Source organism: Petaurus breviceps, unplaced genomic scaffold (genome assembly GCF_028583685.1).
Source record: "Petaurus breviceps papuanus isolate PSGF00001 unplaced genomic scaffold, PetGlider_PUasm1.0 90895, whole genome shotgun sequence".
In the NCBI taxonomy this organism is placed as follows: Eukaryota; Metazoa; Chordata; class Mammalia; order Diprotodontia; family Petauridae; genus Petaurus; species Petaurus breviceps.
Window position 1 is genome coordinate 5,991,517 of NW_027187372.1, and position 25,035 is coordinate 6,016,551.

Below are 25,035 nucleotides of genomic sequence, written 5' to 3' on the forward strand. Positions count from 1 at the left end.
CTCTCTCTCTCTCTCTCTCTCTCTCTCTCTCTCTCTCTCTCTCTCTCTCTCTTTCTCTCTCTCTCTGTCTCTCCCCCCCATCTACACACACACACACACGCACACACTTTTCTTCTGTATACACATACATGTACGTATGTATCCATGATAATAAACATTAATCCATTGTTAGTGACTGCAGCCTCATTAGATTGTGATCCAGGACTTTCATGTTGTCATTTGCTTTTCTCTGTATCCCCAACACTTAGCACAATGCCTGGCACACATAACTGAGTAATCACTTCAATGTTATTGGACTGACATCACCTTGTCCTGCTAAAGTAACTAATCAGAACCTGAACTAACTTCAACACAAGTTTTGGATGGTTTTCAAAAGTTCATTAAACTTTTAATCTGCTTTGCATTTTTTTCTGTTTTCCCACCACTTTTGCTTTGGTCCGGGACAGGAAGTGGAGTTTCTAAACTTCCAAGATAGCAGGTTGTTTTCTTGGTATGTCTGATCCAGCTGAGGACAGAAAGCTACGGAACTGTCAGCACATTCTTGTGAGATTTCCAGGTTGATTCCAAATCAAGGTGCACAAGATCAAAGATCTCTTAAATGCAGACCAGCATCCCAAACTTTGATGTTTATCTAAGGAAAAAAGATTGAATTTCAGTGTTGCCAGTCACAATACAGGTAACTGAGATAATTCTGTTCCTTTGTAATTTGGAAGAAGAAAAAATGAAAACAACTCCCAACAATACTTTGTGTTCTTGTGTTATAGTCCTAGCACCTGTATTTTAGATTTACTTAAGTGTGGATTACCAAAGCTTTTAGGCTTTTAAATTTTTATTTATCCTTTTGTTTATTTATTAGCTAATTTGGAATGGAAGTTTTTAGGGGAAGAATTTAGGAAGAAAAACTTTTACAGAATTTTAATGCTTCATAAGCTAAAGCTAGGACTGGGTTCTAGACTTAAATGATTTGAAAGTAAAGTAACACATATAAAAATGAGAGGGGGGGTGGGAGGAGAGAGAGAGAGAGAGAGAGAGAGAGAGAGAGAGAGAGAGAGAGAGAATGTAATTTAAAAAACAAACCAGTTAACTTATTTGGGAAGGGAAGATGACCTCCTGTTGTATAAATGGTATAGAAGAACTCAGTTAGCACTGGTTCATTTATAGTAAAAGGAAGGGGAGGAGAGGAAGCACTCAGGACAAATCTAGCTCTATCAATCAAAAACTGGATGGGATTTCACTTAATGAGTGTTTATTGATTGACTAATTGTTGCCATTACAATCATGGTTTCTGTATTGTCATTCCATTCTTCAATATGAATGTACATAAATATAAATTCCTCAATATAAAATGTATATTAAATTGTAGAGATATTTTAGTCAAAGATTGTAAGCCAGACCAAGAGGTACACTGACCAGCTTTAACAGATTTAGCTCTTCTCTGCAATACAATGATCCAAGAAAATGAAAAAACAATCATGATGGAAAATGCTAACCACATCCAGAGAAAATACTATGAAGTCTGAATGCATATTGAAGCATACTATTTTCAGTTTTTTTTCTTTCTCATGGTTTTTCCTTTTTGTTTCTGATTCTTCTTTCACAACATGACTAATGTGACATATGTTTAATATGATTGTACATGTATAATCTAACCTATATCAGATTGCTTAATGTCTTGGGGAGGGGGAGAGAAGAGAGGGAGGGAGAAAAATTTGGAACTCAAAATCTTACAAAAATGAATGTTGAAAAATTTTTTACATATAATTGGAAAAATAAAATAATATCAAGTACAAAAAGGAAGATGTGCTGAACACTGTCCATTGTTCTTTTAAAGATCACTGAAAACAATGGATGCCCATCAATTACAAAATGGCTGAACAAATTGTAGTGCTTAGATATAGCTGAATGACATGACAGACATGAAGAATTCAAAGAAATAGTGATTGTTTTATCATGTGATGCACAGGGAAGAAGGAAGAACCAAGAGAATAATAGTGATGATAATAATGTAAATAATAACAGTATTACCGAGTCATCAAATTGATGAATTGTGATGAACAGTCTAGGTCCAGGCAGTTCTATAATGTATTTCAAAAATGTGAATTTATTCTAAGGCAATTGAGATGTTAAGGGACATTTTATTGTAACCTGAATTTTGAGATTGCTTCTTTGCAAAACATTGAAAACATTGAAAATGCAGAAAACTGTACCACTTTACAATAACCCAAGCTACAACCCTCCTGAAGCACACTTCCACTACCAAACAGCATCTTTTTCAAGGTAAAGTGCCATATTTATTATATCACTTTTGGTCCAAAAGAAGCTGTGAGAGGAGGAAGCTGATCCAAAACACCCCTGACCCCATCCCCATGACCAAACAGTTCCCTCTCCCCAAAGCCTGGAGTTTTTATTTGTTTGAACAACCCCATGATTGAAGGAAGCACTGAAGCCCAAGGCCTCAGATGCAGCCAATTTATTCTAGTATTTATGTATTTCTTAACCATTTAACATGTATAAAATTGTGCTACTTTTTTCCCCTTTGGTTCCTATATTTTTTACATGTCATTGATGAAGTTTTAAGCATTGTTCCCTTAATCTCATTTTCCCCATAAATTTTGAGATTTTTATTGTATGATTTTGCATAGGGAAAAATGATAAAGAAATGAACCTTTTTACTTTCAATGGAGAGATAGGGACAATGAGAGCAATTTAATATACATAGTCAGATCAGTGACTGTGTCAGTTAGCTTTGCTTAAATGTCTTCTATTATATAAAGAAGGGTTCAATGTTGGGAAGAGGTACACTGACCAGCTTAAGGGGAACTAACTTTAATATGTTGTAAAGCCAAGCACAAGCAACTTTCCAGAGGACTGCTGCTGTGAACAGTTTCAAAGTTCTGATTACATAGTATAGTGAACTCTCTATTCAGTAACAAACTAAGACAAAACATTGACAGAAACTAAAGTACAGCATTCACAATGTTATGACAACAACTTATCACTAAAATGGCCACATAGTTTTCACCAAAGTGGTCACATAGTTTTAAGCAAAAGATATCATCAGTAAGAACTTAACTCAATCATCAGGCAAGCCTCCTTAAGGGACACAACGTACAATCATTCAGTAAGTCCTTAACTCAATCATCCTTAATGGACACAAAGTACAAAGGTCAAAGATCTCCACCCCTAGGTCATAGTAAATCAGTATCCAAGTAAAGTCTTCTTTCATCTTGACTCAAGGCTGGCTCTCAGCTTCTGTGGTTCCTCTTCCATGGTCCCAGCTCCTGCCCAAATCTACACAACTGTCACCTGGGTTCAAAGGCAGGCAGCTCCCAGTTCCTTGAATAGCTCCTTGTGCAGTTCTTCATCCAGTTCCCATTCCATATTGAAGCTCACAGTGTCCAGTCCATCTCAAGTCCTTCACAGTTCCTGTTCCTGGGAAGACAAAGCTTAAAGCCACAATAACATCCATGAACATTGCCAGCACCATCATCAATTCACTATCTGACTGTGAAATCAACTCAGACCCACCAACAAGGTCTAAGAACCCAACACAAATCATCAGTATAGAAATCAACACAGACACACAAATGAGGTCCAAGAGGGCAACACAAATCATCAACATAGAAATCAACAAATACACACAAACAAGGTATAGCAGCAAGCACCCCAGTGTGTCCAGAGTGCTGCCAACACAGGTTCTCAGATCTGCTTTTCTAAAGGAAAGCAACTCAAAATGGGTTAATGATCTTGCTTTAATCTATCAAATATATCATTTACCTTGTTCAGGGGAAAAAATCAGCACCCCAAACTTCAGAGTATACAGACAAAAGTTACAAGAAAACACAAAAACATATCAAGCAGACAGGCCTCCAACTGTGTTGACCATTACATCCTACCTAGTCAGTTACCAGAGAGGGAAGCATCAACATCTGGGTTTTTCAAAGCCGGGGGCCTCTCAATGGCTGCCCAGAGTCTCGTCTGGTCAAATCACACAACACTTCTCAAATTGAGCCCCCAAACAAAGTCTCACATCAGGGTTTATATAGCCTTCTCCTGGCTCAGAGAATGTCACAACCCTTTTGACCCACTGCCCAATCACAAAGTATCTCCTGAAAAACAAGCCTCATGTCACAGGCTCCAGGTGCACTTAACCTAGGGGCAGGGAAGATCTTACACAATACAATCTTAGAAAGATGATAACAACCTAAATTTACATTCCCATTACACAAGGTCAAAGAGGTCAACACAAATCATCAGTAAAGTCCCAGGACCTCCAAAACCCTCCTCTAGGACTTCTGTAAACAGACAACCAGAAAATCCTCTTTCAGGGCTTGTACAGAAAGTATCACAAACAAACATCAACACAGACAGAACCGATAAACATGGAGTGCTGGGATACCACAAGTTTTCTCCTTTTGCACCATAAGAGCTCCCTGCTCAGTTCTGCTCTCTCCAGCCTGGGCCTCTCCTTATATGTGGTCATTAGCTCCTCCAGTTCTTATTTCATTAGCAACAGGAGTTCACAACTTGTGGGGTTCACAAGTTCTGCTACTCAATCATGGGCAAGGCTGAGAAGAAACTTGAACTGAAACAAGGTGTCAACTAAATAGCTGAAATAAGGTGTGAACTACTTCTTTGCTTGCCATTCCATGTGCAAAGGAGCTTTTGGCACATACCAGATCACCTAAGGTGGGTGGCAGTACCAATGTGAGAGACACATACCTGCTTCTAGAGGACATCCTATGTTCCCACTGCTTGTTGTCCTTTGTGCTGAAGTGGACCAAAATGACATCACTATGTTGGGGTCAAAGTACAGTGTGTCTGATCAGACCAATACCAGTTCAGAAGGTTCTACCACAGGTTGGGTACCAATAGTCCATATGGATATTTGGAGTGGAGATGTCTCTAAATTTGTGCATCTCACATTTCTTTTAAATTATTGTAATTCTGCTTTGCTCATGGAGCACAACACCTTCTCTGATGTGGTCACATCAGGTTTGGTGGTTCTGTGCCAGTGTCTCCCATGTCTCACAATTGATTCCAATATTCTTCAGAGATACCTTGAGAGTGTCCTTGCATCACTTCTTCCAACCACTGTGTGAACACTTGCCTTGTGTGAGTTCTCCATAAAATAGTCTTTTAGGAAAATATACTTTTGGCATTCAAATAGAGTGGCCAGCCCATCAGAGTTGCACTCTCTGCAGTAGAGTTTGAATATTTGGCAGTTCAGCTCAAAAGAGGACCTCAGTGTCTGGCACCTTGTCAGGTGATCTTCATCATCTTCCTTAGGCAATTCAAATGGAAACTACTCAGTTTCCTGATATGGTGCTGGTAGACTGTCCAGATTTCACAGGCATACAACAATGAGGTCAGCACAACAGCTCTGTAGACCTTCAGTTTAGTCGGCAACCTAATATCTCTTCTCTCCCACACTTCCTTTCCACACTCCCATACTATGTGGGTAAAAGCAATCTTCATAAGTTACACAGACAGAACTTACCCTGTCTTTCAATCTGCTTGTTGGAGGCACAATATTTCTCTATTTCCAGTGGCATCCATAAATGAAGATTTCATTTAACCATAGCATGGATACCATATACTAGGCTAATTGGGGGAATGGCCATGTCTCCCTTCCCCTTAGGCTCTGGAATCCAGACTTACCATCTGGATTTTGTTTTACTTGTCTTTTTAAGTTCTTTGTGCAAGGGATGAATTCCCTGGACCTGAGAATTCAAGCCATGGGGATCTTAGAGTCAGGATTCCAAGCTAGATGTTGTAACCAGCCTGGCAAGGAAACCCTGGAAAGCCAGAATTCAAGGCCACAAGGCCAGAGGGTGCTTTGGATGTGGAACTTGGTGAGATAATGCTATATAGGAATTGAGTTTCTCAGAGACTGAGAGAGAATTATTGCTCCTAGATGTTGGGGAGAGGGATGATACAATTATTTGTTCTTGTTATATTTGAATATCCTTTTGTAAAAGGATTAAGTGGTTAGAGTGGTTAAATGGCACTGGGGTGCTTGAGGCCCCAGAATTGGAAAAAAAAACACAATCAGTGAATGCTTGAAAGAAAAACAGAGAACAGATACCCTTAACCTTCTGAAGGGTGCCAAAGAGCCTTGAGGGAGAAGTGAAATATAAGACACCTGGCTCTCAGGCAGTAGAGGCCAAAGTAATCATTGTGACAAGTGTAAAAACAAAAGGCAACAACTTCATTTTTCTAAAAAAGGGGCAATAATAACACTTAAAAGACCAGCAGGCAAATTTCAGTGAAGGAAGGAAGAAAAGAGATGAAAGAAAATGAAAAAAAAAAAGATGAAAGAAAGATGAAAGGAGAAAATAGGAAAAGATAGAAATAAAGAAAATAAAAGAATTTTTAAAAAAGAAAAAGAGAATAGGAAAGTAGGAAGAACCAGACATAAGCAATTTTAGATTGCCAGATCAAATTGCCTTTGGTGGTCCATGACTGAGGTCAGAGTCTACAAAGAAGCTGATTCTTTAGGAATCAGCTTTTTTTCTGAAAAGTTAGCTTATTTTAATTGGTTGGGGTAAAGGAGGGGGCATAGCAATAATGCCAAGAGAAGCTCACTGAAGCATGAATTGTGAAAACACTGAGTAAAATCCTAAAACTAAAATTCCTGGGAAAATGAAAACAACAGGATAATTAAAGGGGAAAAAATTAGATATCCACTCTCCCTCGCTATCATCTGGTCAGCACATTTTTACAGGCTATAGTTATTTGTTTAACTAAATGTGAAAGTTGAAAGAGAGAAAGAGGATCAACAATGTCAAATACTTCAAAGATCAAGAAGGATCACGATTGAAAAAATTGAATTAGATGAAATAAATTGAGAAAAATGACCATCAGATCACTGATCACTTTGGAGAAAGCATTTTCAGTTGAATGATGGCGTTGAAAGCCAGATTGTAAAGTGAGAAGAAAGGAAGTGGAAACACCTTATATTGGGAGCTTTCTCCAGCTGTTTAGCTATGAAAGGGAAGAGAGATAAGTAGATGGGATGGTAGGATCAATTGAAGGTTTTTGAAGAATAGGGGACATATGGGTTTGTTTGCAGGCAGCAAGAAAAGAGCCAGTAGAAAGGAAGAGATTGAAAATGAGAGAAAATAAAGTTATAGCAGAGGCAGTCCACTATAACTCATGGGTAAACATGGACAAGAATGTGATGTATAAGAAGTTCGAGAGACAGCGTTTCTGGGTAATTAATCATTTCATTAACTGCTGCTAGCAAATAATTAACAAAAGGGGTCAGTGACACTCTTGAAAGCCAAAGACCTCTCATGGAATTCATTTGCTTATATGCCCTTGGAAGTGGGTGTTCCTGAGGGTGTAAATCAACTCTGATTGGTTGACAATTAATGAAAGAATGAATATTATAATGAGAGATGGGCTTATTCTAATGAGGAGCTGGGACACATGACTGATCATTCAGTCTTGGACAAAGAGACTTAACCACACCCGTGCCAGCCTGCCTAGGATAATGTAGATAAAAGGAAGAATCTACATCTACCCAGACCTCTCTGACTAAAAGAAAATGGGCCAGAATCTACCACTTCACCTAAACTAAAATTTCTTTACCTTTTGATCAGATTTAAACTTTGCCAGTTGAGTGCATCTCACCCAATATTTTAATCTCATGCTCAGCCGTGCACATCAAAGGCTGATTAATAACCAACAGAGGTTAATTTCTAAATGAGGAAAAGGAGGGGGAAAAACCTTAGGCCTAATTCAATAATTGGCTATTATTATAGGAGAGAAATAATCATTTCTCTCAAGAAGTGCATTATGAGAAGAAATGGAGGGGTTGTGACCTGTGGTGGAATGTACTGTGTTCTGATCAAATAATAAATTTGCCAAAGTGCCACGTATGCATGCATGTATGTATGTGGATATATGCATGCATGTATGTCTATGTATGCATATAGTACTTTAGTAGCTCTGCAATATACATACACAAACTCACAGAGAAGCAGCATGAAGTAGTGGATAAGGAAAATGGCCTCAGAACTAGGAGGACCTGGGTTCAAGTCCTACCTCTGACACACACCTGCTGTGTGACCCTGGGCAAGTCACTTAACCTCTGAGTGCTCTACGCCAGAAGTGTCAAACACTTCACTCCACAGTGGGACCTGAACCAGACTAAAATGTAATTGGGAAATAATTACCAAAATAAGTTACTATACAATAAAATATAAATAACATTACTTTTTAAAACTAAGTCAACATATTGCCTGCAGGGATCCTTATGTACCCATTTCTGTTTGAATTTAACACCACTGTTCTATGCTATGTTCTATGTTCTTAGAAGTTGCAGAGACATTACAGAACTACATTGCTTGAGAAAGTTCCTCAATAGAAACTCCATCCCCTAAGGAAACCACAGTTCCAATACCTAACACCAGCACAGACATAATCTCATAAATCAGCTTGAGGATTCATGCAATGATCTATCTGACTGTAGTGAACTAGAGTCACTCTGTTTCTGGCCTGTGAGAGAGGTTTCATGAGAAGGATGGAGAGAAGATGTGATATATGAAAAGAAGGAGAAGAAGAAAATCAGTTAGATCAGGAATGTCAAATACACAGGCCACAAAACTCCTAAATGCAGCCTTAATCAGATTAAAATGCAGTTCCTTGTTGATTTCAGTGTGTTGGTGTTTTAACATATATGTGCATTTGTACATATGTAATGTATTGTAAGTATGTGTGATATTCTAAGTCAATATGTGCCTAACAATAATCCTTTTGTATGGTTTAGTGGACCCCATTTCTATATGAGTGTAACACCACTGATTAAGGTGACCTGAAGTGGCTTGGGCTAACAAAGTCAGAGGTTGAATATAGGGAGGAGAAATTTGGGGAAAATTGAGGAGAACTTGGAAAATGATCTCCAGATATGGAAATTCACCTGGCTTCTATTTCCAGTTGTTAGAAAAGAACAATTAAATAGGATATTAAGGTTTTAAGAAGGATTAAGACACATTAAGGAATAAAATATGAAATTGTAGACTTTAAAAAGAGGAGAGGGTAGTTGGCAGGACAAGGCAAATAAGAAAAGATAAGTGAAATAATTGAATCAAATTGATAGAGTGGTTGGTGGGATAAATTTATGGCATACATGGGAAATTGGTATAAGGATGAAAAGGGGAGTTGGGTGTAATTGTTCCTATGAAGTTATTGAGATAAAGGAAAGGAATTTTTCAAAAATGTATTTCATTTTTATTTTATAGAATAAAATAGGCATTTCCATAACATAGTATAATAAGATGATTGCACATGACATTACAAATCTATTACATACAAGTTGGTAATCCTTTTAAATATATAATAAAACTATCATGTAAATTGCTTTTTTTCTTCCTTTTTTTCTCCTATAAGATGCTGCCATTAGACACAAATGTGTACACATTTGTGTCTAATGGCAGCATCTTATAGTTTTGTATATACATATGTATGCATACATACATATGTATATATAAAATCATTCTATGCATACTTCAATTATCAGTTCTTGCTCTGGATTCAGATAGTATCTTTCTTCATGTGTCCTTTGTAGTTAATTTGGGTATTTATAATAGTCAAAGTGACTTATTCTCTCAAAGTTGTTCTTAAAATAATATTGCTGTTACTGTATAAAACATTCTTTTGGTTCTCATTTTGCTCTTCATTATCTCATGCAAGTTTATCCATGTTTTTCTAAGATCACAAAGCTCATCGTTTCTTATAACACAGTAGTACTCCATCACAATCATTATTCCACAACTTGTTCAGTCATTCCCCAATTGACAGGCATCCCTATAATTTCCAGTACTTTATCACCACAAGGAGAGGTGCTATAAATATTTTAGAACATATATGTTCTTTTCCTTTTTCCCTAATTATCTCTGGAAATAAACCTAGTAATGTTGTTGCTGCTGGGTCAGAAGGTATAGGCAATTTAATAACTCTTTGGGCATAATTCCATATTGCTCTCCAAAAATGGTTAGATCTGTTCACAATTCCACCAACAATGAATTAGTGTCCCAATTTTCCCACATTCCACCAATATTTGTTGCTTTCATTTTTATTTTTTGTTGCTTTCCTCCTCAGTCATTTTAGTCAATCTGATAGGTACAAAATGATATCTCAACATTATTTTAATTTTCATTTTTCTAAACAATAAAGATTTGGAGAATTTTTTCATATGACTGTAAATTGTTTTGTTTTGATCTAAAAACTGCCTGTTCATATCCTTTAAACATTTATCAATTGAGGTATGATTCATATTTTTATAGATATGACAAAGATCTTTATACATTGAGATATAAGACCTTTATCTGAGGAACTGACCATAAAATTTTCCCCCAGTTTTCTGCTTTCCTTCTGTTCTTGGCTACATCTGTTTTATTTGTACAAAAACTTTTAAATTTAATATAACCAGAATTATTCATTTTACATTTCACAACACTCTCTCTTCTTTGTTCATAAATTGTTCAGCTAATAAGCAATATGTTCCTTGTTCTTTGAATTTTCTTGTGATATCGAAAGGAATTTAAGTGGCATCTCTAAAATGTTTAACATAGGTTGCATAGGGTTGAGGTGTAAATGCCTACAAATAGTTTTAACAAGCAAGAGTGAAATTCTAAATCATTTCGGAGAATGGCTTCATATGGGAAACTGTTCACTCACCTGCAATGTGTGTGATGTTTGTAATGTCTGCAATAGCCAAGTAGCTGTGGTCCAGATATAGGTTGATCTCCCTCCTGGAGGTCAAGAGACCAAAAAAATGCCTATCCATCTTCCAGGTTGTTTGGGAGGATGAAGAATTAATGCTAGATAATACTGAATGGAGACTTCAGTGGGGAAAAGAAAGGCGTCTGAATTTGAGGAAAGAAGAACTGACCTTTATCAGAGTGATTCAGAATGGAATAATGTTAGGCAGAGAAGAAAGGGAAATAAAAGAACAACTTTGCAATCAGTGCTTAAAATCAGATTTAAGGCTCTTCCTGAGAGGTGCAGGGGGAGGAAACGGGCATTTATCAAACAACTCTACCACATACTATGCTAAACATTTTACAAATATTGTCTCATTTGAAGATAAGAGATCCAGATGCTCTCAAGAGGAAGATACTGCTTAGCCTTGCCTCTCTTCCCCATGAATGATATGGTAGAATCACAAAAGCAATCAAGGGAAAGAGAACATCAAGGAGCAGAGGGGATCAGAATGGTAGTGGCAAGTTACTCCCTGCTTAGGAATACTAACACATGCATCTGTCAGCATGGTAACAATAACAGAGGCATCAGGGCAGCTAGGTGGCTCAGTGAATGGAATACCAGCCCTGGAGTCAGGAGAACCTGAGTTTAAATCCGGCCTCAGACACTTGGTACACTTTCTAGCTGTGTGACCTTGGGCAAGTCACTTAACCCCAATTGCCTTTTCTTACTCCCTCCAATAAAAACAAAACAAATTAAAAAAAAACACAGAGGCATCTCTGGCCTTTCTGGGGTGTGTATCCAAAATATAACATAGAACTTTCCCTCCCCCCCAATAAATAAAAACTTTCCAAGATTTATCAAAGCAGATGATAAGCACTTCCCTTCTTCATTGCACATCACTTCTGAGGATTTGCTTGGTCTCAAATGATACTTTCAAGAAAGGTATTGCCAATGATTAGGAAGTCGTAGGCAAAAAAATGAAGAATATGGAGGCAGAGTGATGGCAAGGGATTGGAGAAGAGAAAAATTAATTTGGTAAGTGAACAGTTGGCTATGAAGGTTTCCCTCCACTCCTTGACAAGGAAAACCTCTAATTGGATTCCTGGATTATAGCTCACAGTACAGGGTTGTCAGATTCCTAGTCTAACAAAGACTAGTGAGAATACATTTGACAGGTATCTTGTAAATCTAATTAAAAGGATGCAAAGAGGGAGAAGACTGCTTATGTATATGTATGTGAGACATCTAGATAACAAAGTTGATAGAATATCCTACTTGGGATCAGGAAGATGTGAGTTCGAACCATGCCTCCAGACACTCACTGGTTGTGTGACCCTGGCAGATTCCTTAACTTTTCTCAGTCTCAAATTCATGATGATTATAATAGTACCTAACTCATGGTATTATTGTGATGATTAACCGAGATAACTTAGGTTAAATTACTTTGAAAACCTTTGTTCTGGACTGGACCTGACTTGGGAAAATCCCCTGGCAGTTTAGGTTTGATAATGGAACAAAATGGAACACTAGCAAGTCATTCAACGTTTGACAAAAGGCAGTTTACTCAGGCACAGCAGAAGTATATCCAATGAGGAAAGACATTGGGGGCACTCAAGTTGGTTCAGCTGAATGAAGCTCCCTTGCCTAAATGGTCAATCATTTTTCCCCACAACCAAATATCAGAACCAGGACTCCTCATGGCTGTTTTATAATCATTCAACCAGAAAGTGCTATCAAAAGCCTGAGACTTTAGTCCCCTAAGCCAAATACACCTTGAGGAATGTTCAATACATTTAAAAGAAAAACTAGCTTAACTTGCATGGGGACAAAAGTTAGGCTATTGCTCCTTTCATAACCTTGAAGCCTCAAAGCACCTGAGATGGTGGTTGGTGTTGTTTGTTTCACCGTGCCTGACTCTTTGTGAGCTCAGTTGGGGTTTTCTTGGCAAAGATAATGGAGTGGTTTACTATTTCCTTCTGCAGCTCATTTTGCAGATGAGGAAAGTGAGGTAAAAAGGGTTAAGTGACTTCCCCAGGGTCACACAGCCAGTATCTAGGCTGGATTTGAACTCAGGTCTTCTTGACTCCAGGCCAGACACTCTTATCTAGATGCCCCTATATAGATGGTAAGAACAATAACAACAATATTTCTTAAGTTAAATACAATACAGAATAACCAAAATAAGAAAGAATAGCAGTTGACACATTCAGTAATTCACAGGAGACAAAATCTAACACCCTAAAATGGCTATATAAAAATGTCCAAAGGTTTGGCAATAAGTGAGATCCACAGGTCCTGAGTCAAGGAGAAAAATTTCACTTTATAGATTTCATTGAGGCCTGGAAGGATAAAACCCATGACTCCACCCTGTGGTAATAGTACCTAAGTCCCAGGTTTGTCAGGAAGATAAGAATAAGATGAAATTTGTAAAGCTCCTGGCACATAGTAGGTGCTAATGCTGGCTATTATTGTTATTATTATTATAGCTAATATTATTATAATCTATTAGATTAAAAGCTTCTTGAGGGAAAGGACTGTTTTGATTTGAATTTGTTTCCTCAATGCTTAGCACAGTGTCTAGAACATAGTAGGTGCTTAATTATCTAATTTTGATTTGATTTGAACTCCTCTTTTTTCTGGATGAATATACCTTATTCATTTTAGGTAAGTGGGGATGGGGTAGCCCTGTGTACTAAGAAGGTATCCTGTGGGAAGTTCAGGGAGCAGAGGAAAGAAGCATGGCAGAGAGTATTTGGCTGAAGGTCAAAGAATTAACTGAAGTGATTTTTTTTGTCATTGATGTGTACAACAGGACCTCTGGACAGAAAGATGAAATGGCTGAAGAGTTTGAGTTATAGATCACAAGCCTGACATGGAAGTTGATATATCAATGATGGAAGACTTCAATTATGCAAGCATCTTGTGAAGCTTTTTCTCTCTGCCAAAAGCAGAACAGATAACTTCTTGACTAGCCTTAGTGATAACTTCATCCTTCAAGAAGTGCAGAAATCAATGAGGAGAAATTCTATTTTGGATCTTATTCTCACTAACAGGAAGGAACTGGTTGCTTGGGTTGTTGTTTGGCCTTCATTTTCCAAGAGGACGAATGACATCATGGAGTGATATTCTGACTTGCTCATGAATTGGATTAAGCCAGGCAGAGCTACACTGTCACCAGCATCACCTTCTCTTCCAGAGTCATGAAAGTCCAGTGGCAAGACAAAAGTCAAGATGATTGGCTATGGCCTAGGATGCATAGGTATCTTTGATGTTTCACCAAACACAAAAGGCTCCAGAGCTCCTGCTTTAGCTGCTTTCATGACCATTGAAACAAATGGTTCTCATCTGCCCATTCTGCCAGGGGAAGTCTTCACATGTTTGGGGTAGATAACCCCCTAACTCATTGACAGGTGGAAGTAATGGAAACCTTGGGTGTATGGATGGGGAAATGACCACTCTTTTATCATAGTCTGTGATAGTTTGGTCTAAATTTTAGCAAAATTTTGATATAATATCTAATGTTTTTTCCTGTAGAGAAGGTCCACACACATATGATAATACAATCCAATGGATTCATAATTGATTGGATGGCTAAATTTAAAAAATAGTTGGTCATGATTCCATGTCAATATGGTATGAGGTCTCTGGTGAGATGTCCCAGGGATCTCTCCTTGGTCCTACACTTTTTAATGTTTTGATCAATGGCTTAGATAAAGGCATAGATGTTTGTCAAATTTCCAGGTGACACAAAGCTGGAAAAGATAGCAAACATACACTGGATGATAGACTCCAAAAGGCTTTGATATTATGCTGAATTGAAACAAAATGAGATTCAGTAGAGAAAAATAATATTACACTAGGGTAAAAAGAACTGATTTCACAAGTATAAGATGGGGTAGCTATTGTTAGTACTGAAAAAGGTCTTGGGGTTTTAGTGGACATGCAAGCTCAAAATGAGTATTGTGACTTGGCAGCTGAGAAAGTTAATTGGATCTTGTGTCTTAATAAGAAGGCATGGCTTCCAGGTGTAGGAGGTGATAGTGTATCCTACTCAAATCAATCCTCATCTGGGGCATTGTATTTTATTTTAAGGACACTAACAGAGTATCTTGAAAAGAGAAGCCAAGATAGTAAAGGGTCTTAAATTCTTGACATACAAGAATTGGTTGAAGAGATTGGGAATGTTTAACCTGGGGGAAAGAAAATTTAAGTTATCTTCAAGTGTTTGGAGGGCTGCCATATAGAAGTGGGCCTATATTTGTTCTGTTTGGACCCAAAGAGTTGAAACAGGAGCAATAAGTACAAGTCCCAAAGGGAAGAATTTAGGTTTGATGTCAAGAAAAGCTTCCTAAGAGTCAAGGTGGTTAAAAAAAACCCAACTGCCTGGGAAGGTGGTGGGCTCCTGGCTTCTAGTAGGTCTTCAAGTAGAAGCGGGCTTGACATTTGTAGATTATGTTATGGTGGGGATTCCTTTTGTATATGGGTTAGACTATATGGTTGCTAAGGTTCCTTTAGATATCAAATTCTGTGATTGTGAATCCAAGTAAATTATTCCTTAGCAGAGATGAAAAATTACACAGTAATAATGTAAGGGCATCTAGGTGATGGAGTGCTGGGCCCAGAGTCAGGAAGACCCATCTCCCTGAGTTCAAATCCAGCCTCATACATTTACTAGTTGTGTCACCCTAGGCAAGTCACTTAACCCTGCTTACCTCAGTTTCCTCACCTATAAAATGAGCTGTAAAACGGCAAACAACCCCAATAATCTTTGCCAAGAAAACTCCAAATGGGGCCAGGAAGAGTTGGACACAACTAAGCAACAACAATGTAAGATTTTGTTAAGTCAATTCATGATCAGGCAACATCATAATAATGTTGTTTTCCCTAGTATAAATTCAGTGTTCAATCAGCATGACTGCTGTGTGTCTCTGTGTGTTTTTAATTTATTGGTAGAAAAAAGTGATCAGAAACATTAAGCATGGCATGTGTGCTTCTTGGTTGGAGGAAAAGACTCCTTACATGTACTCACCTTGCTTCCTTCTAACGCAGTATGATAGTGAATCAATTTGTGGTGCCATATTAGAATGCTCCTAGTGCTGACTTTGATAAATAGTTACTGCAGCAACAGTAACAGCTCACATTTATAAAGGACTTGAGAGAGTCCACCTCAACTGCTGAAACCAATCTCTATCCCACGTCTCCACCTTGTGGCCAATTGGGCTAAATGTAAACCCCTTTATGATTTCCCATCCCCTTGTTCTTTCATAAGCTCTGTTTTACCTTGGTTTATCTTAGTTTAAGATGACTCCATTCACTGTGTAATTCAGTTTCCATTTAGGGTTTTATGCTTTATGTTTCAGAGGAAAAATTATCTTTCAGAGTTAACTTGTCACCATTCGCTTGAGTCATACCTAAAGAAATGTGCTCTAAGAGAAGAGGGGATCATGTGACCAAAGGATTTAGAATTGGAAGGGACCTCAGAGATCATGGTAAAAGTCTTCTACTTTATAAGTAAGGAAATTGAGGCCCAGAGAAGCTAAGTGAGACAGCCTGAAAAAAGTAGTGGGTAGGGATTGAGAGATAATTGAGCTTAAATATCATTTCTGACACTAATTATGTCACCATGGGCAAGTTGACTAATCTTTTTTGAACCTCAGTTTTCTCACCTGTAAAATGGGTATAATAATACCTGTAGTACATAAATCACAGAATTTTTGTGAGGTTCAAATGGCATGATATATGTAAAGCATTATATAAATGTCAGCTATTATTATAGCTATGTTAAGTAGTAGAATCAACATTTGAATCCAGGTCCTCTGACTACAAATTGACTTTCTCTTTCCATTTCAGTAGGAACTAATTATCATTAGGAGATGTGACTAACATAAGGTTACAAGCTTCAGACTTTGTTATTTCATGATCAGGTTAATAAAGGTGGGGAGAGTAGTTTAAAATTATAACTTTTTTTTTCCTTCCTTCTCTTTTGACCTAGTGTGGAAACTAATGCTTTTTACCAACTTTACTGATTCATGATGGTCCATAGGCACTTCTCTCTATATTCTCCATCATTCATTTTGTCCCACAGACCAGGAATACTTCCCATTCTTCCTTGAGGAAGACTCATTTTCAGTGAGATTATTTTATAGTTTTCTAGGGAAACAAAAGGCCTTTCCTGGTCCCTCTCTTTTTCCTACTGACCTACTCCTTCCTATCCAACCTCCGATCCCCTCCCATTTTTACTGTTATATATCTTGAATCTTCATACTTGCTTGCATATATCTCCCTAATTAGAGTTAAGCCTCTTGAACTCATGATTTTGCCTTTTTTGTGTTTCCAGCTCTTAGGACAGTGTCTGACACACACTAAGCACTTAGTAAATGCTTAATGGCTAATTGTCTGAAATCACCATCAAGACCAAAAAGGACTCCATCTTAATCTTTTAAAGTCTTGGCCTCTTCTTGTAGTTCAGGAAAACACTTCATGATTTTGCCTTTGATAAGAGTCTTGGGTTCATAGTACTTTTTACCAAACAATAATAAAATGTTATGAACAGAATCTTATTAATCTTCATAATCCCATGTAAGCAAAAGACTGTGAAAGCTAAAGCTTTATTACAATTCCAGGCAAATTCTAAAAGTTAGGAATAAATAACAGCAGGACAGGCATAGGAATCATTGGACTATAATACTGCCTTAAAGATTAAAAAAAAACGATCAAACTTTGAATATCTCCATCAGTTCATTCTGTACTTTAACATTGTTATATGGCAGGGTTATATGAGTATGTTAATTAGGCTGTGCCTAGTTCTAGTTACACTTATCATCAGAACAATGACTAGGGTAAGGAACTAGGGCTTTTTCCCAGGGCACTGGGATTTAGAGAGCCACAAAAATAACAATTGACCTTAGCACCTACTTAGCAAGAACAATTACTTAAAATAGGAACCTACTAGAAGCTATCAATCAGTCTCTATTAAGGCACCCATCTCTTGGGCATCATTGTACATTGGTCTCCTTCCTGCTTGACTGAATTTATCTTAATTTCTCCCTATATTATTTTTACTTAACGAATAAAAAAAGTTGGTTTGAAGGGGAATTTTGTTTTGCTTATCTGAGTACCAAGATTGCATGTCATCATTTTGACTTGCCTATTTAGAGACCATAGAATTTTAGAGGAAATTTTTTCTAAAACACCTCATTCTATAAATAAAGAAATAAAGCCTAGCCAGATGAAGTGGCTTGACTGAAGGCACACAATTAACAGCAAAGCTGGTCTTCAGTCTTCGATTGCAACATACTTTCCACTTTACCATGATATATTGTCTATGTGGACCCATCCTTAGAATGGCCTTTTCCTTAGCCCACTAGAATGATGGCAACTGAGGCAATCTTTCACTTTCATGGGATTATGAAGATTAATGGAATTCTGTTCATGACATTCTATTATTGTTTGGTAAAAAGCGCCATGAACCCAAGATTCTTATCAAAGGCAAAATCATGGACTGTTTTCATGGACTATAAAAAGAGACCAAGAATTTAAAAGGTTAAGATGGAGTCCTTTTTGGTCTTGATGATAATTTCAGACAATTAGCTATATAGCTAAAACCTAACTTTTCATAATGTGTAGGTTACTGAAAAGTTGTATACACTTCATAGAATGTTAGTAGTGTTAGAAGGGAGTTTATTGATCATCTGGTTTAACGCTCCTCATTTTACAGATCAGAAAATCAAAGCCTTGGTGAAGGGCAGTATCATTGATGGGATTCACTCAGTCGTGGGCAAAGCCAGACCAAGGATGGCTGGGAAGCAGAAATCAGACAGTCCCTCTAAAACAATGTGATGTGATATAGTTCCCAGACCTGGAATCAGGCTAGCTGGATTCAGATCCCAGATTTGCTACTAACTAGCTGAGCGATATTAAACAAGTCACTTCTTCTTTGTGGACCTCATTTTCCTCATCTGTAGATGATTCTTCAGTCTCCATTAAGCTCAAAAATTTTATGGCAGCCAAAAAGAGAAAGTTCAAACAGTCTGAATCATCAGTCATCCCAGCAGTCCAGCAGTACTTAACAGGCAGATGTCCCAGCAGGTGTGCAGAATATGAAGTCAGTGGAGTTTATAATAATAGTATTTACAACCAGAATAATTCACATTTACACAGCAGTTTAAGATTTAGAAAGTATTTGCCCACAACACCTTTATGAGGTAGGTAATAAACAAGTATTATCCCCATAACAGATGAGATGTAGTGATTTAAGGTTTACAAAATATTTTATATACATTATCTCATCTGATCTTTCCAGTGGCCTTGAGTATTACATTTATTATTTCCCTCTCAGAGTGATTGTGTAAGATTTCATACTAAATGCTAGGGCTAAGATTTGATCTTAAATCTTCTAACTAAAAAACAACAACTAGTGTTCTTTCCTCTACACTACATTATTTCTTATAATAGATAGTAATATTATGTATATATTTATGTATGTATGTAATTTGGGGCAGCTAGGTGGCACAGTGGACAAAATACTGGACTTGAAGTTAGAAAGACTAATATTCCTGAGTTCAAATACAGTCTCAGATGCTTACTAGTTATGTGACCCTGAGCAAGTCACTTAACCCTTTTTGCCTCAATTTCTTCATCTGTAAAATGAGCTGGAAAAGGATATGGCAAACTATTCCATTATCTTTGCCAAGAAAACCCCAAATGGGGTCACAGAGTCAGACATGACTGAAATGACTGAACAACAATAAAATGTATGTAATTAACTATAAGTAGAGGGTTAAGTGACAGAGGTTCAGTCATGGGAATCAGGCAAGGATATGTTTACTAGAACTGGGGTATAAGTAGGGACTTGGTCTGGATAAGAAGGGCAAGGGTATTTATCAATGGAAGCAAGTTACAAGATCAGAGCAGTACTAGGGACAAGGCTAATAAGTTAGTGACCCATGGCTCTTTAAATTCCCCTGAACTAGGAATAGGATTGGTTTTAGAGTCTGGGGCAAAGTTACATTCACACGACAGGGGCTAAGTAGCAGTTTACACTTCTACCTTATTTCCTCAAAGGATCATATATTTAGAGCTAGAATGTGCCTCAGGCATTTTATAAAAGTGGAAACTTGAGTTACAATGATGGTAAATTATTTGCCGTAGGTTACACATGTAGTAAATGGAAGAATTGGGCTTCTTAATTCAGAGACTGACTTCAAATACAACCTTCTTTCTGCTCTAATGTTAACTCAAGTCAATCATTCAATAACTTTTAAGTGCCTACTATGTCCGATGGATGCAAGCACAAACGATGAAACAATGAAAATCATAAGGTGCTCACATCTAATGGGTGATACCAGTATGTGTAAAATATATATATATATATATATACACACACACACACACATATATATATACATTATGTATATACATATACATATATATGTATTTATACAGCATAAATAGAAAATGAATATATTGTTGACTTTTATATAGTGCTTTAAGGATTACAAAGTATTTTATATGTGTTATATCATTTGATCCTAACGACTCTGTGAGGTAGGCTCTATTATTATCTTATTATATGTCAGTATATTTATTTTATCATTTTATGAGTAGGGAAGGTGATTATAAAAGAGGTCAAGTGGAATTGTCCATGGTCCCACAACTAGTTAAGTTCCTGATCTTCCTGACTCCAAGTCTAGCATTCTATTTGTTGAGCCACCTAGCTGCAGAAATGCAAACATATTTGTTGTTGTCCAATTGTTTTCCATCATGTGCAACTGTTTATGACCCTGTTTGGAGTTTTCTTGGCAGAGATACTGGAGTGATTTGCAATTTCCTTCTCCAACTCATTTTACAGATGAGGAAAGTGAGGCAAACAGGATTAAATGACTTACCCACAGTCACACACCTAATAAATTTCTGAGGTTGGATAGAATTCAGGTACAAATATACAAAAAGTAACTAAATACAAGATAGTTTGTATCTTGGAGGACACTTGACTATCTGAAAGGGTTGGGAAAGTCCTCATGCAGAAGATGGTGCTTGAACTATGTCAAACTCCGTGAGTTGAAGGTGAGGAGGAAGGGCATTGGAAGAATAGGGAATGGCCAGAGCACAGAAATAGGACATGGAATGTCCTATGTCAGAAACTAGAAAGACAACTTATCTTGATCAAAGAATGTGGAAAGAAGATTGATATTCTATGAAGCTAGAAACATAGAGGCTATATTTTGAAGGGCATTAAAAGCTAAATAGGATAGAAAAAGATAGGGGCCAGGTTTTGAAAGATTTTAAAAGCTAAATAGAAGTATTTATTTTTTATCCTAGAAGTAAAAGGAAATCATTAGAGTTGATTGATCATGAGAATGGTATTGTCATAGTGTGCTTAAGGAAAAATTTTTTTTCGGCAGCATAATCATTCTTTGGCAGTATAAAATAGCCTGAAGTGGTGAGAGATAAAAGTCAGGAGTCCATTGCAATGATCTCAGCAGAGCCAGGACCAGATCATCTAGTCCACTATTTTTTTCCATTATTCTGTTCTATCTCAAAGAATTATATTTTAAGTTCATTAGGAAAGCTTATTTAAAAGAATCCCACTTTAACCATTTTGTAAAGCGAAGATTTTAAACAAATAGTTACTTCCTACTATATTTTTGCTCACTTAAAGGTTGTTAGAACTTCCTTCCCTGAACCAACTTTGCATTTTCTTGCTATACATTTAATATTTACTTAATAGTGTATCCACCCTTCAGTTTAAGGGGAGAGGGAGTTGCTGCATTTTTATAGCCTTTATAAGCTCTGTAGGTCTTTATCCTAACTCCCACTTATAGTCATGAGTTATGTTCCCCACCCCCAGAGAGCAGGCTGACTACATCTCTCTGTCTCTCTGTCTCTGTCTCTCTCTGTCTCTGTCTCTGTCTCTGTCTCTGTCTCTCTCTCTCTGTCTCTGTCTCTCTCTCTCTCTCTCTCTCTCTCTCTCTCTCTCTCTCTGTCTCTCTCTCTCTCTCTCTGTTTCTCTCTCTCTCTCTCTGTCTCTCTCTTTCTTTGAGAGATACCACTCTAAAAGGGTTATGAGGTTCTTCTCTAATGCCATTGGCCCAAGACCCCATTATGGCATGCTCTTTCCAATATTAATAATGAACTACAATGAATATCTTCCTTATATCCTTAATTTCTTCTAGTGATTAGTCTCTAGAATGGTTTAACTGATTAACAGCAATTCATTTGGACAAAGGGATATATACTGAGAAGATAAAAGAAGGATAGAAATACAAACAACACCCCCAACCAGGGTGCATACTCTTCTCTATATTACCTCAGTCCCTGAGAAGAATAGGTTCAAAGTGAAAGAGATTGCTAAAAAGCATTCACCCTGCCAAATTCACTTTCAAGGGCAGGATAATGGATGGATGAATTTACTGCAGGAAATAATGGTCTTGCTGCCAGGTCTGATTCATTGCTAGGCTGGATCCCATAAGTAAGTACTCACCACTGCCCTGGCTTCAAATTTCAACAATAACAAACTCCCATCTCTGGACACCTGGTGGTTCTTCTAATCTTTGGAAGCTCACATGGTCGCTTCCTATTCTCTTCTTTCTTCATTACTCTTTTACCTGAGACAGAAAAGAATAGATACAATCTTAGCACAATGCCTGGCATTTGGTTTGTGCTTAATAAATATTGATTGATTGATTACTGACACAAAAAGCAACACTATGGCCACGGTTTATGGCATACCTTGCCTTCTTGCTTGAGTTTAGCCAGTGAGAAAAGTGAACTGTATCATCACCACCCTCAGTTTTGGTGCAGAAGCTAATCAGAAGTCATCTTGTTCCCTATGTGCAGGCACATAAGAAACAGTTACAGGATAACTAACTGCTCATGCTCTGAAGCAGAAAGCAGGACCTTCCATTACCTGTCATCAGACATTTCTTGAGGGCTCACCAAGCCTCCTCCTGTGGTTTGGAAGCTGGTATAATATGCAGCCTGTGCTCAGGGCTCTCATTGGCCAATATCCTATTGTATTTCCTTATGACATTGGCCTAGCATCATTGGCCTGGCATGGAGTAGGTGCTTACTAAATGCTCACTGAATCGAATTAAATTCAATCCAGATGTTCATAGAGTACACTAGATTTTTGCTGCAGTAATTTTAAAGCGAAGTGTACCTGTGTCATTACTTTGTTTCGACTGTGGAAACATGACATTTTGGATCATGGCATCTACTTCTGATATTTGTTAAAATTTGAATTTTCCACAGCTTTATTTATTTTGAACCTTGAGTCCATGGCCCCATAATAATTCATATAGTTAAAAGTGCTCAAATACTGAGCAGGAGTTTGGCTCCAAGCACTGCCAAAATGGTTGCTTTGTTGATGAGTATTCTATGTTAACAAGGTGCAAAGCAGCCTAAACCACATGACAAGTCCGATTGCTTCAGAGGCCAGCTATGTTTATTCTGTTGGCAGGGAAATCAGAATAAGACTCTATCAAATAACTTTGAAGTTACCCAGACATTGCGTGCATGTAGTGATATGGTTCTTATCTCTAGTACTTTCGATAAAGATTGAAATGGGTAGAGAAAGGGGAGGAAGCAGTCTTCAGTCATTTACTGAACCTGAATTAATTACAGACACAACTGGAAAGAGCATTAGATTAAGGAGTCAGAAGACTTTGCTAGAGACTAGCTCTGTTGCTAACTAACTGTGTGATCTTGGACAAATCACTTAGGTTCTCTGGGCCAAAGTATCCTCATCTGCAAAATGAAAGGGTTAGATACCCAAGATTGATGAAGCTTCAATGATTGAGATGAAAAAGAGACTATAAAAGCTTTGCCAATTTAGTCTGTATTGATAAGTGGTATAAGAACCTAGAAGCGTAAAGACAATCCAGTTTTTAAACTCTGAGTTCATAAAACAGTTACATTAAGAAAATGATCTCTTATCTTAAAGTAATTTTTCACTTTACAAAAGATGTACTTCATCATTTCTTTAAGTCATAAGCTCCTTTAGGACATTTGAAAAAATTATGTTCTTTTAAAAATTAATTATATGACTTTTCTTGTACATGAAGTGACATATAGATGAAAGCAGTGAGTGAGGGAAATTCAAGCTATCAGTTTGAAGAGATGAGATTGGGGGAGAAAGCAAGAAAGGACTTTGAAAAACTTGAAATGAGTCAATAAAAACTAAATTACTCCCTACAAGGCAGAAAAAAAAATTATTCCCTAAGGAAATACCAAGGGACCAATGATGGGTACCTTAAAATTAGATTTATCTTACCTTTGTAAACCATACCTAAAGGTAAGCCAGAATTTTAGGTGATAGTAAAAATCAGGAATGCAGATTTGAATGCCCTTCTCTATTGCCAAATCTTATCTAAAAACTCAAATGGCTCACAGAACACTATTATTAGCATCTTTAAGCACAGTCTCTTGCCTCTTGCCCCTAGGAACTTAGAATCTAAAACAGATCTCATCAACAGAATAAAATAAAACAATAAATTTACACACACATAAATGTTGGGCTTTGTCATCCTTTGTAATCTATGTAAAAAAGGTGGATTCTTTTCCTTTCTTTTCCCAGTACTGTCAACCCTCTCTGGACAGATTTCTTGGCCTCTTGTCCTTTTAAAGACATATTCCTGGCCTTCTAACCTCTCACTGGTTATCTTCCTTCCAAATGAGGACAAATCTTGGCCTCCTGTACATTCACTAGACATGCTCCTAACTTCCCATCCACTTGGGGCCAGATTTTTGGCCTTCTACCTTACACTATACTTACTGATCCTCATGGAATCTTTCTATCAGCTCATTTGACCTGACTAGTTCCCTGACCAGGGATTGCTACATCTTTTACCTTGAATATAATACATGACAAGTAAAACATAATAACTCAGGTCCTTGGCATCAGGAGAGATCTGGGTTTGAATTCTGATTTTAATATTAACTAGTTGTGTGACCAGTAGCAAGTCACTTAAATTTTCTGAGCCTCAGTCTCTTTATTTGCAAAATTGGGATAATATTAATATTTATAGTGCCCATCCTATATGGTTATTTTGATGTTCAAATGAGAGAATATGAGTAAAGCTCTTTACAAGGTTTAAAGTATATGAATGTTAACAAGGATAGTGAAGATCATTTGTGATTATTTTTTTCCTTAATATTTTATTTTTTTCTAATTACATGTAAAGATAGTTTTTAACATTCACTTTTATAAGATTTTAAGTTCCCATCTCCCCCAAGACATCATGCACTCTGATATAGGCTATACATGTACAATCATATTAAACATATTTCCACATTTGTCATGTGAAAAAGGAATCAGAACAA

General features: G+C 37.2%; 1 long non-coding RNA gene across 1 annotated transcript; it reads right to left on the reverse strand.

Moving 5' to 3' along the window:
- Positions 1–129: 129 nt before the first annotated feature.
- LOC138150863 (uncharacterized) lies at positions 130–22,710 on the reverse strand. The gene is made up of 3 exons (XR_011165673.1): positions 22,444–22,710; positions 22,196–22,319; positions 130–631 (listed from the first exon to the last, which is right to left on the reverse strand). It is a non-coding gene; the product is annotated as an uncharacterized lncRNA (long non-coding RNA).
- Positions 22,711–25,035: the final 2,325 nt, after the last annotated feature.